Genomic DNA, 13289 nt, shown 5'->3' with positions numbered 1-13289 from the left:
TTGCTTCTGGGTCTCCCTGGTCTAAGGCTATAGGGGATTTTATATTTCTTTTTTTCTTTTCCTTTCTTTCTTTTTTATTGCCTCCAGGGTTATCGCCAGGGTTTGGTGGCTGCACTATGAATCCACTGCTCCTGGAGCCATTTTTTCCCATTTTATTGCCCTTATTATGGTCGTTATTGTTATTGTTGCCATTGATGTTGTTGTTGGATAAAACAGAAAGAAATGGAGAGAGGAAGGGAGACAGAAAAGGAGAGAGAAAGATAGACACCTGCTTTACTGCTTGTGAAGTGACGCCTCTGTAGATGGGGAGCCAGGGGCTCAAACCAGGATCCTTACACTGGTCCTTGCACTTTGCGCCATGTGCACTTAACCCACTGTGCTACCACTCGACCCCCAGGAGATTTAATATTTCTATTAAACAGTCATTATTGTAAATGTATTGAAATTTTGAACCCACTGTTAAAATTCAATCAAGTTACCAATTTGAAACCTTAAGTGCTTAGATTGAAGGAATATATATTCAGAACGGGGATCTATGCATAAAAATCTTTGAGAATTTCAATTTATTTTCCCCTCATATATTGATTAAATATACACTTTTCTCATATTTGGAAGCTACTGTCTTCCCTGATCCAGCTTTCTAGCCCTTTTTCTAGCCATGATATCATCTCCCTAGACAATAACCTGGGTTGACTGCATATCAGATGTCAAGTTCAGAAAAAAAAAAACTAATATAGTCATGGGCCCTTTGGAATATAACTAAAATAGGCCTACTAGCTATCTACAAAACAGAGATCCCCCAAATCTTCATCTGCACTATTCCAGCCTTTAGGTTCATGGTTAGGCAACAATTTGTTTGGCTTTATATGTTAACCATAGTATGTTAGCCACCAGGTTCCAGATGCTAACTTGATGCCAACCCAACTTCCCTGGACAGAAAACCCCACCAATGTGTCCTGGAGCTCCGCTTCCCCAGAGCCCTTCACCACTAGGGAAAGAGAGAGGCAGGCTGGAAGTGTGGATCCACCTGCCAACACCCATGTTCAGCAGGGAAGCAATTACAGAAACCAGACCTCCCACCTTCTGCATCCCACAATGACCCTGGGTCCATACTCCCAGAGGGTTAAAGAATAGGAAAGCTAATGGGGGAGGGTATGGGATATGGAGTTCTGGTGGTGGGAACTGTGTGGAGTTGTACCACTCTTATCTGATGGTTTTGTCAGTGTTTCCTTTTTATAAATAAATTTTTTAAAAAAAAATTTTTAAGATGAGAATTGAGGGAGAATTACTCAATTTAGTAAAGCCAATATTAAAAACCTATAACCAACATTACACTCAGTAGTAAAACACTGAAAGCCTCCCTTCTTAGATCAAGAACAAAATAGGTTGTCTTCTATGACTGCTACTACTTAACAAAGTCCTAGAAGTTCTAGTCATAGCAATTAGATAGGAAAAAGAAGTAAGGGGGCCTGGCAGGGGCACACCTGGCACACACATTACAGTGTGCAAAGTTCCTGGTCCAAGCCCCCAGCCCTCACTTGCTGAGGGAAGCTTCAGAAGCAGTGAAACAGTGCTTCAGGTGTTTCTCCCGCCCCCTGCAGGAGGGTGGCTTCACAAGCGGTGAAGCAGGTCTGCAGGTGTCTACCTTTCTCTCCCCTTCTCTGTCTTCCCTCCTTCCTCTCTCGATTTCTCTCCATCCTATCCAACAACAATTACAGCAATGGCAACAATAACAACAACAACAAGGGCAACAAAATGGGAGAAATGGTCTCTAAGAGCAATGGACTTTGTAGTCCAGGAACTGAGCCAGTGTTAATCCTGGAGGCACAAAAAAAAAAAAAAAAATCAAGAAAGCAATCCCATTTACAATAGCATGCAGAAGATGAAGTAAAGAGGCAACAGACTTACACATTGAAAACTATGAGTGACAACAAAATAAAAGAAACAAGAAATGGAAGGATATTTCCTGCTCATGGATTGAAAGATTTCATGTCACTACTCCTGGGTCCATACTCCCAGTGGGATAAAGAATAGGAAAGCTATCAAGGGAGGGAACTAGATATGGAACTCTGGTGGTGGAAATGTACCTCTCTTATAGTATAGTTTTGTCAATATTTCCATTTTATAAATAAACTTTAAAAAAAAGAAGTAATGTCGGGAGTTGGACGGTAGCGCAGCAGATTAAGCGCAGGTGGCGCAAAGCACAAGGACCGGCATAAAGATCCTAATTCGAGTCCCCGGCTCCCCACCTTCAGGGGAGTTGCTTCACAGGCGGGGAAGCAGGTCTGCAGGTGTCTATCTTTCTCTCCCCCTCTCTGTCTTCCCCTCCTCTCTCCATTTCTCTCTGTCCTATCCAACAATGACAACATCAATAACTACAACAATAAAGCAACAAGGGCAACAAAAGAGAATAAATAAATAAATAAAATATTTTTAAAAAAGAATTAATGTCTTACAATGACTGTCTTACCCAAAGCCATACACAGACATCTCAATGAAATTCCAAGAAGTGGAAAGATATTCCATGTTCATGGGTTGGAAGAATTAACATCATCAAAATGAATATACTACCCAGCGCCATATACAGATTTAATGCTATCCCCATCAAGATCCCAAGCACATGTTTTAGGAGAATAGAACAAGTGCTACAAATGTTTATCTGGAACCAGAAAAGACCTAGAATTGCCAAAACAATCTTGAGAAAAAAGAACAGAACCGGAGGCATCACACTCCCAGATCTCAAACTGTATTAGAGGGCCATTGTCATCTAAACTGCTTGGTACTGGAACATGAATAGACACACTGACCAGTGGAATAGAATGGAGAGCCCAGAAGTGAGCCCTCACACGTATGGACATCTAATCTTTGACAAAGGTGCCCAGACTATTAAATGGGGAAAGCAGAGTCTCTTCAACAAACGGTGTTGGAAACAATGGGTTGAAACATGCAGAAGAATGAAACTGAACCACTGTATTTCACGAGATACAAAAGTAAATTCCAAGTGGATCAAGGACTTGGATGTTAGACCACAAACTATCAGATACTTAGAGGAAAATATTGGCAGAACTCTTTTCCGCATAAATTTTAAAGACATCTTCAATGAAATGAATCCAATTACAAAGAAGACTAAGGCAAGTATAAACCTATGGGACTACATCAAATTAAAAAGCTTCTTCACAGCAAAAGAAACCACTACCCAAACCAAGAGACCCCTCACAGAGTGGGAGAAGATCTTTACATGCCATACATCAGATAAGAGTTTAATAACCAACATATATAAAGAGCTTGCCAGACTCAACAACAAGACAACAAATAACCCCATCCAAAAATGGGGGGAGGACTTGGACAGAATATTCACCACAGAAGAGATTCAAAAGGCCAAGAAACACATGACAAAATGCTCCAAGTCTCTGATTGTCAGAGAAATGCAAATAAAGACAATGAGATACCACTTCCCTCCTGTGAGAATGTCATACATCAGAAAAGGTAAGAGTAGCACATGCTGGAGAGGTTGTGGGGTCAAAGGAACCCTCCTGCAGTGCTGGTGGGAATGTAACTTGGTCCACCCTCTGTGGAGAACAGTCTGGAGAACTCTCAGAAGGCTAGAAATGGACCTACCCTATGATCCTGTAATTCCTCTCCTGAGGATATATCTTAAGGAATCCAACACACCCATCCAAAAATATCTGTGTACACATATGTTCTTGGCATCAGAATTTTTAATAGCCAAAACCTGGAAGCAGCCCATGTGTCCAACAACAGATGAGTGGCTGAGCAAGTTGTGGTATATATACACAATGGAATACTACTCAGCTGTAAAAAATGGTGACTTCCCTGTTTTCAGCCGATCTTGGATGGACCTTGAAAAAATCATGTTGAGTGAAATAAGTCAGAAACAGAAGGATGAATATGGGATGATCTCACTCTCAGGCAGAAGCTGAAAAACAAGATCAGAAGAAAAAAAAAAGTAGAACCTGAAATGGATTGTTGTATCACACCAAAGTAAAAGACTCTGGGATGGGGGTGGGTGGGTGGGGAGAATACAGGTCCAAGAAGGATGACAGAGGACCTAGTGGGGGTTGTATTCTTATATAGAAAACTGGGAAATGTTATGTATGTACAAACTATTGTATTTATTGTTGAATGTAAAACATTAATTCCCCAATAAAGAAAAAAAATAGACACAAAAGAGCAACAAAAGGGGAAAAAATAATTAAAAAAAAAAAAGAAATTCCAACCAAAATCTCACTAAGCTCCTTTAAAGAAATAGAACAATGCTACCTAACTTTATCTGGAACCAGAAAAGACCCCAAATTGTCAAAATGATATTCAGAAAAAAAAGAGCAAGAATGGTGAATGGGGGGAATAGCCTACTAGCTATGCAAAAAAAAAAAAAAATGTCTCAGGCTCCAAAGTTCCAAATTCAGTCTCCATGTCATTATAAACCAGAACTGAGCAATGCTTTGGTAAAACAAACGTGGATTGAGACACCATGCTTCTTGCTAACCAATAAAATCACAGGAACATGGTAATCAAAGGTGTGTGGAACAAAACTAGGCACATAGGTCAGCTGAATAGAGTTGAGAGTCCAGAAATAAACCTCCACATATATGGACAGTTAACGTATGACAGAGAAGTCCAGAACATTGTATAGTTGTTAGGGAATTCTCTGGTTATCAAAGACTGGAGCAGAAGTGGGTGAAGGAGAAAGGAGTTTATTCCAGGGGACTGAGACCCCAGATCACTCTGTGAACTCCGGGCCTAGAGTGGAAGCTTGGTTTCAGTTTTTATACCCTCTAGCAGTGCAGCAACAAGATCAGGTTCTAGAAGCAGATGTGGAAGAAGCAGTTGTATGTTTACCCCCTTTCCACCCAGACATTGCCACCCCAATAACAGCTGGTGAAGAAATGTTCCTGGAATTGCTTCAGGCAGAAGTGGTTAGCTCCAGATGTCTTCACCCAGATAACAGTGGGTGTAGGCTTGTCTCAGGAATGGCTCCTGGTCCTTCTGAACTATGGGGCCCATTCTCCGTGGCACACTCAGGTCATTAATTTGGAGATTCCATCTCATAGGAAAAGGAGAACCTGATTAAGAACTGATGTCAGGATAACTGTGTGTCAACTCAAAGAAGAATGAAACAGGACCACCACATGTCACCATACAAAAAAAGTCAACTCAAAATGAATCTAAGACTTAGACGATGGGCTGGAAATCATTAAACACAGAAGAAAAATTCAGCAAGATACTATATAATGTCTGCTTCAGAAATGTCATCAAAGACTAGTCCAACCTCAAGAAAAAGAAACGAAAATAAACTAATGGGATTACATCAAACTGAAAATCTGCACAGTAAAATGAACATCACTAAAACAAAAGGTTGGAAGAAATTTCTATTCCATACATCAAAAAACTAGTAACCAAAATCCATAAAGGACTCAACACTTAACAGCAACAACAAACAACAGAAGGGAGGAGGGAAGCCTAAGAAGCCACAGCAAGCTGCAGCCACTGGAAGACCTGAAGAAGAAGCAGAAAAAGAAGGGCCAGGTGGTGGTGCACCTGGTTAAGAGCACATGCTACAATGCACAAGGACCCAGGTTCAGACCCCCAGTCTCCCCTGCAGGGGGCAGCTTCACATGTGGTAAAGCAGGACTTCAGGTGTGTTTCCATCTCTCTTCCTCTCTATCATCCCCTCTCCCCTTGATTTCTGACTATCTCTGTTAAATTGATAAAGATTTTTTTTAATTTAAAAAAAGATGCAGAAAAACCTGTGAAAACTAAAGTAGTTTCTTCTTCCAGTAACAGAAGGGAAAGTTCCAGTTGCTATGCTAAGAAGCTGCAGCCCTCCCAGCAAAGCCTACAAATATCTCCAGGTTTGGATTTTCCCATAGATAGTCAGAAGGCAGAGAAAGCCTCAGTGATGTCCATCAAACTTGAATCAAGTAAACCTAAAGAAACAGTTCCAACTCTTGCTCCAAAAGCCCTTTCAGTAGCAGCCACTTTCAAGGGAGACGAAGACAGTGAACTAGAGGAAATGCTTCAGAAGCAAAGACGAAGATGAAGAATATTGTGAGGGACACACCAGCATCAGCTGGACCAAACTCCTTCAATATAGGAAAGCATGGATTTTTTGATAACCAGAAGCTATGGGAATGAAATATAAAATTTCATCTTGTAAATATCCGTGATGATTAAATGATGTGCTTGGAAATTGGGGTTGGAGATGGGTGTGGAGATAAAAGAAACAGTTTCCATTTTTTTATTGGATGGAGACAGAGAGAAATTAAGGAGAGAGGGGAAAAGAGAGGGGGAAGGGGATAGGCAGAGGGGAAAGAGGCAGAAAGACACCTGCATCCCTGTTTCACCACTTGTGAAGCTTTCCCTTTGCAGGTGAGGAACAGGGTCTTGAACCTGGGTTTTTGCAAACTGTAATGTGTGTGCTCAATCAGGTGCACCACTGCCTAGCCCCTCTTTTTTTAAAGAACACAGACTATCTTTGGAGTCACTTTTTTTTTCTTTTGAGTGGCACACTAATAAATGAGAGTTTGAAATTAGAGGTAACTTTTGTATATAAATTTCAAGACATTTGCTCATTTTGTAGTTTCATATGACTAAGTTCCCAAAGGTTACAGATAGGAGAAAAAAATGAGAAATGTTGCCTTTTTAAGAACTGTATATATTTTAAGACACAACTATTAAAAAATTAATAGGGAAGCAACAAGTTATTATCTGTTGATACTGCAAGCAATTATTATCTTAACTCCCTTATTATCTAAACTGGCTCCTAGGAACAGCCTTATAGAGGTAGGAATATTGTATTGGGAAGAAAAATGTTAATGATTATTGATTAAAAGTAAAGTAGAGGGTGGGGGTAGACAGTATAATGGCTATACAAAGAGACTCTCATGCCTGAGGCTCCAAAGTCCCAGGTTCAATTCCATGCACCACCATAAGCTAGAGCTGAGCAGTGCTCTGGGAAAAAAAGAAAGGGAAAAAAAGAAAGTAAAATAGATAAAATTAAATTTTAAAATGAGGAAAGGATCTGAACAGACTGTACCAAAGAAGAGATGCAGGTATCCAACAGACAAAACCATGCACAAAGTCATGTATTTCAGAGGAATGCAAATCCAGAGGATAAAAAGATACAACCTCTCCACCATCAGAATGTCACACAGCACACAGAACAGAAACAAAATGCTGGGAATGTGGAGAAAAGTGGATGTCTTTACATTGTTGGTGGGAATGTAACCTGGTCCAACCAACCCCTGTGGAAAATAATCTGAGGATTCCTCAGAACATAACAATGGGATACATATTATAATCCAGCTATTCCTCCCATAAGTATTTAGTGTGGTATTTGTTTGTTTTCTTTCAAAGTTCAAAAATTCTTATATGCATCTAGTTTCTAAATCCTAGATCTACAGTAATCTTCCCCCCATGCATCCCTCCCTTCTTTTGAATAAACAGTGTACAATCTGAAAAAAAAAAAAAAAAAACATCCAAAGAGTATACCAGTGTTTGTGCTAGCACTATTTTCAATAACAAAAATTTGGAAACAATCCAAGTGCCTGACAACAGGTAAATAGTTAAAGAATTTGTGATTGTATATGCATAGTAGAATACTACTCAATTGTAACTTTTTTTTTTCTGCAATGTGGATGTAACTGGAGAAATTCATATAGAGCAAAATAAACTAAAAGGAGGATGAGTACTGGATAATTTTCCTCATAGTTGGGACCTGAGAAATAAATCTCACGGGATAATGGCAGATGGATTATGGATGGTCAAGCTCAGCAGATTTGGGGACTATTACTTGGGATGGCAAGGTTGCGTTCAAGGGGATCACAAAGCCAGTTGTCCTATGGTGGAGGAAGGAAGACTATGGTTAGGTGGAAGGTGATGTGTGATGATTCCCCAGCTTGGGAAGTTGTGAAACTGTACTCCTGTGACAACAACCAAATTATTTTAGAAATAGTTTGTGAAGTGTGAACTAGGGCTGGTCCTGTTTGGGAAAGAGACTTGAGCCTTTAGCCACCCAGAGCTTGTTTACCTGTCCTTTGTATAGGGAGGAGGGAATCATGACACACTTCATAGTCCTCTCCTCTCCCCCAGAAGTTCCTCAGGAAATGTAACAGCACATCTGCCATACAGTTGTTTAGAGAGTAAGAACACTGTGAAGAGTGAATAAATGAACAAGTAATGACTGAACAAATGACTAAAGGCATCTTCAGATGCTGTCAGTGGGGAAATGCACACATAGACTTTTCATACCTATAGAGACACAAGCACATGACATATCCATAGAGATGCTGTTCCCCAAACCTGCTCTGCACTGGAGTCACATGAAGGAGAAGTCAACACCAGCTGTGCTATTTTCTATCTTCAAACAGTTCCTCATTCCGTTCTCTGTAAGATGTCCTACTATGAGCTGTTTTTGTTCAGGCTGCTGTAACAACAGTACTGCATATTAGGTGGCTACATACAATAGAAATGGAATTCTCACAGTTGTAAGGGCTAGAAAGTCTGAGATCGAGAGGTTTGCAGAAGGCCCATGTGTTGTATGCTTTACATTGGGTAGTTCTCCCCCGCCAAGAGAATTGGATCAGTCCAGTTAGTTTCGCAGGCCTGCTTGGCCCCGCCCCGAAGGAACCCCGCCAGAGTTGAAGGGTTCCTGAGTTTGAGTTAGAGAGTGCTTGCGCCAACGCAAAGAGACAGCAGAGTTCTGTTCGGTGATTAGTTTGGTTTAGTTTATGAATCGTTGTTCCTGAATAAAGAAATACAGCTTCCCTGCCCAGCCGTATGTCTCTGGTCATCTCTGTTACCCGCCCGTGAAGCTAGCCCGGCCAGCAAGAGCCTTCCGAATTTTAACAACACCCATGTCCAGAAAAGAAGGAATTACAGAAGCCAGACCTTCCACCTTCTGCATTCTATAAAGAATTTTGGTCAGGGATGGGGGCAGGTGGTGGCACACCTGGTTAAGCACACATATTATGATGAATGAGGACCCAGGTTCAAGTCCTTGGTCCCCACCTACGGGGGGGAAAGCTCCACTTATAAAGCAGGGCTGCAGGTGTCTCTCCTTTCTCTGTGTCTGTATTCAATAAATAATTAAATAAATAAATACTTTCCATTAAATAAAAAGAAAGAAATTTTGGCCCATACTCCCAAAGGGATAAATAATAGGGAAGTTTCCAATGGAGAAGATGGGGCATGGAATTCTGGTGGTGGAAACTGTATGGAATTGTGCCCCTGCTACGTTATAATCTTGCTAGTCATTATTAAATTACTAATAAAATTTTTTAAAAAATAAGTATTTTTAAAGAAAATAAAGAAGCTCCCCCATAGGACCTTTCCCTCAATTTGGATCAACAATGGTAGAGAATGTTTCACCCTCCAAAGGGAGGCTGGACAATATACTCTGTGCTACACCTGAGGAAGATGGGTCCTGATATTGGGGCAGCTTGGAATGTTCCTACTTATGACCACAGAATGTGAGCTCAGATCTACAAGGATGCAGAGGTCACATAGGCTCCAAAGCTGAATATGGGCCCCAGATCACATCAGATTAATGGGGTTTACAGTCAACAATATTTATACACCGTTACCATATTTGGGAGCTACTCTCTTCCCTGATCCATCTTTCTGGTCCTTCTGCCAGCCATGGCATCACCTCCCTAGACAATAATTAGGACCTACCTGCATATCATATTTCAGGCTCAGGCAAAAAAAAAAAAACTAGTATAGCCACAGACCCTTTGGAATATAACTAAAAATTGCCTACTAGTTATCTACAAAATGGAGGGCCCCCCAGCTCTTCATCTTCACTATTCCAGCCTTTAGGTCCATGATTGGTCAACAATTTGTTTGGCTTTGTATGTTAAGTCTATTTTCAACCACTAGGTTCCAGGTGCAAGTAAAATGCCGACCAGACTTCCCTGGATAGACTACCCCACCAATGTGTCCTGGAGCTCTGCTTCCCCAAAGCCCTTCCCCACTAGGGAAAGAGAAAGACAGCCTGAGAGTATGTATCGACCATTCAATGCCCATGTTCAGTGGGGAAGCAATTCCAGAAGCCAGACCTTCCACCTTCTACATCCCACAATGACCTTGGGTTCATATTCCTAGAGGGTTTAAGAATAGGAAAGCTATCAGGAGAGGGGATGGGATACAGAGTTCTGGTGGTGGGAATTGTGTGAAGTTATACCCCTCTTATCCTATGGTTTTGTTAATGTCTCCTTTTTATAAATTAAAAAGAGTAAACATAAAAAAGAAAAGAAACATGGTGTAGGAGGTGGAACAGTGGATAAAGCATTGGACTCTCAGGCACGAGGACCTAAGTTCAATCCCCAGCAGCACATGTACCAGGGTGATGTCTGGTTCTTTCTCTCTCTCCTATCATTTCTCATGAATCAATAAATAAAAATCTTTAAAAAAAAAAAAAGAAAGAAAAGAAAGAGGCTATCAGGTTCTGTGCCTTGTGGTCATCCTTTTGCTGTGTCCTTAGAAGAAATGGGACAAAGGAACTCTATGGAGTTCACATTATAAAAGTACCAAACCAATTCAGGTGGATTCTACCCTCAAAACAAAAGAATCTTCTCAAAGTTCTGCCTCTGTATGTCAGCACAATAGTGATTAGACTTCATTGTATGAGTTTGGATGAGGGGGTGAAGAGAGTAGCTCACACACTTTCTGTCCATGGTATGAAAATCCCACCTGTTTCTTGCTGAGACCTGACTGATACATCACATTTCTTTCTGATAAAATTGATCCTCAGGAACAAAGAAGATCAGCTGAGAACACAACAAGTTAAAGCTAGGATCACTCCAGAAACCCGTCAATCTAGGGGTGAGTGAAAACATGTGTGGTTCATGGAAAGAGAGGGGTTTAAGGAGAGATTCCTGGGGTTAAAACCCTGTACCTACTTGGAATCTGCTGGTACCAGTTTGCCAGTTTACGAGTTGAAACACTACTTTCAGCCTGAGTTTTATCAACAAAAAGACTGCTGAAGGGAGAAGGAAATCACCTACACCTCACCAATTTACAACTGTGGATTTCCACTGATGTTGCCCCTCAGGGGCTGGAACAGCAGCAAAGAAGCACTGTACTGACATCAGGGGCCAGAGAGCTGGCCAGGTGACTCAGGAGAAATTCTACACTCCTGGTGGCCAGGAGGTGTGGCTATAAACTAGAAGCCTTTTCACATCATTCTTCTGATAAATTAAGAGAAAGGGTGAATAATTCCCTCTGATCAAGACTTATTCAGAAGCACAGGGCTACAGAGCTCTGCTTGGCTCAGCTCTAGTTATAGGTGGAGCAGAGATCAGCCTGGGACTTTGGACCCTCAGGACATAGAAGTCTCTTTGCATAACCACTGTACTATCTACCCCCCTCCCTATTTTATCTCTTGGTCAAGAGTGAGTGATTAAGATAGAAAATCTACTTATAGTTAAAAGCCCTCAGGTTCCCATAGGTTGCAGGGAAGACAAAGAAAATAAAAGGGTTTAACAGCCACTGTGCTTCACCTCAGGGATTGAGAAAACACTGAAACAACTGTTAATTTCCAGAACTATGAACTTCTAACTACCTTAATTAGACATAAGTCAGTCCAGGCACATGTGATTAGTGAATTGAATGGTACTGAGAGAGGGACCTCATAACATACCAAATACAATAGTTAAAACAAGAAGAAACATTGGAGAAATAAACCTTAAAAGCCCAGATAAAAGCCCCGAAAAGGTAGGAACATATAAAAAGGAGGACAATATGCAAACACTAACTGAAGTATTAGTCACAGCAGTGAAGAAAGCTTTTGAAAGTAATATCATCAGAAATGAGGAAACAGGGTGGGGGTGACAGCATAATGGTTATGCAAACAGACTCTCATGCCTGAGGCTCCTAAGTCCCAGGTTCAATCCCCCACACCACCATAAGCCAGAGCTGAGAAGTGTTCTGGTGTTTGTTTCTCTGTGTGTCTCTCTCTCTGCATCTCTCTCAAAAATAAAACTTTATTAAAAAAAAAAAAAGAAATGAGGAAACAACAAATGACACTCTGAAGGAAAACACTATCTGGAGGTAATCAGAGAGCTGAAAGCTCTAATAGCTGAGCTAAGAGCACAACGAACTGAACGAACTAATACAGTATCACAACAGGGTAACAAAATAGCTGAACTAAAAAAAAACAACAGAGGAGAGAGAACAGAATAAGTGAGGCAGAAAACAGAATTAGCAAGATTGAGGATTACTTAGAGGAAACTAAGAAGTAAGAGGTCTCAAAAAGAGTCTAATAGATACTGAAAAAAAACAGAGACCCTCACTCCTCTAAGAATGGCATACATCAAAAAGGACAGCAGCAACAAATGCTGGAGAGGATGTGGGGACAGAGGAACCCTTTTACATTGCTGGTGGGAATGTAAATTGGTACAGCCTCTGTGGAGAGCAGTCTGGAAAACTCTCAGAAGGCTAGACATGGACCTTCCATATGATCCAGTAATTCCTCTCCTGGGGTTATACTCCAAGGACTCCATAACACCCAACCAAAAAGAGGTATGTACTCCTATGTTCATAGCAGCACAATTCATAACAGCTAAAACCTGGAAGCAACCCAGGTGCCCAACAACAGATGAGTGGCTGAGAAAGCTGTGGTATATATACACAATGGAATACCATGCAGCTATCAAGAACAATGAACCCACCTTCTCTGACCCATCTTGGACAGAGCTAGAAGGAATTATGTTAAGTGAACTAAGTCAGAAAGATAAAGATGAGTATGGGATGATCCCACTCGTCAACAGAAGTTGAGGAAGAAGATCTGAAAGGGAAACTAAAAGCAGGACCTGATCAAATCGTAAGTAGGGCACCAAAGTAAAAACCCTGTGGTGAGGGGTAGACATGCAGCTTCCTGGGCCAGTGGGGGGTGGGAGTGGGTGGGAGGGATGGGTCACAGTCTTTTGGTGGTGGGAATGGTGTTTATGTACACTCCTAGCAAAATGTAGACATATAAATCAGTAGTTGATTAATATGAGAGGGGGGAAAATCAATTGTATGTCTCAAAGTTTTTCAAAACACAAACTGAATCTTTTTAATATATAGGCTGTGTATTTGATATGCGGACTCTCTCAAAAGCCTAGACCAAGTAGATTAGAAGCATCCAATAGCACAGCTATATACAAGATACTGGATACTGTACAGCAAACCATAACAAAAGGACTTTTCAAAGTTAACCCAATTACCAAATAATGTGATGATAACATTAACTATCGATTGTCTTTTTGAACCCTAAGACAGCAGGA

The 13289-nt window shown here is 40.9% G+C and overlaps 1 pseudogene; it reads left to right on the top strand.

Moving 5' to 3' along the window:
• The window catches only part of LOC132542385 (PEST proteolytic signal-containing nuclear protein-like), a 9703-nt pseudogene extending 3508 nt beyond the window's left edge, over nucleotides 1-6195 (top strand).
• Nucleotides 6196-13289: the final 7094 nt, after the last annotated feature.

Source organism: Erinaceus europaeus, chromosome 13 (assembly GCF_950295315.1).
Source record: "Erinaceus europaeus chromosome 13, mEriEur2.1, whole genome shotgun sequence".
In the NCBI taxonomy this organism is placed as follows: domain Eukaryota; kingdom Metazoa; phylum Chordata; class Mammalia; order Eulipotyphla; family Erinaceidae; genus Erinaceus; species Erinaceus europaeus.
This window is presented reverse-complemented; position numbering and strand designations above follow the sequence as displayed.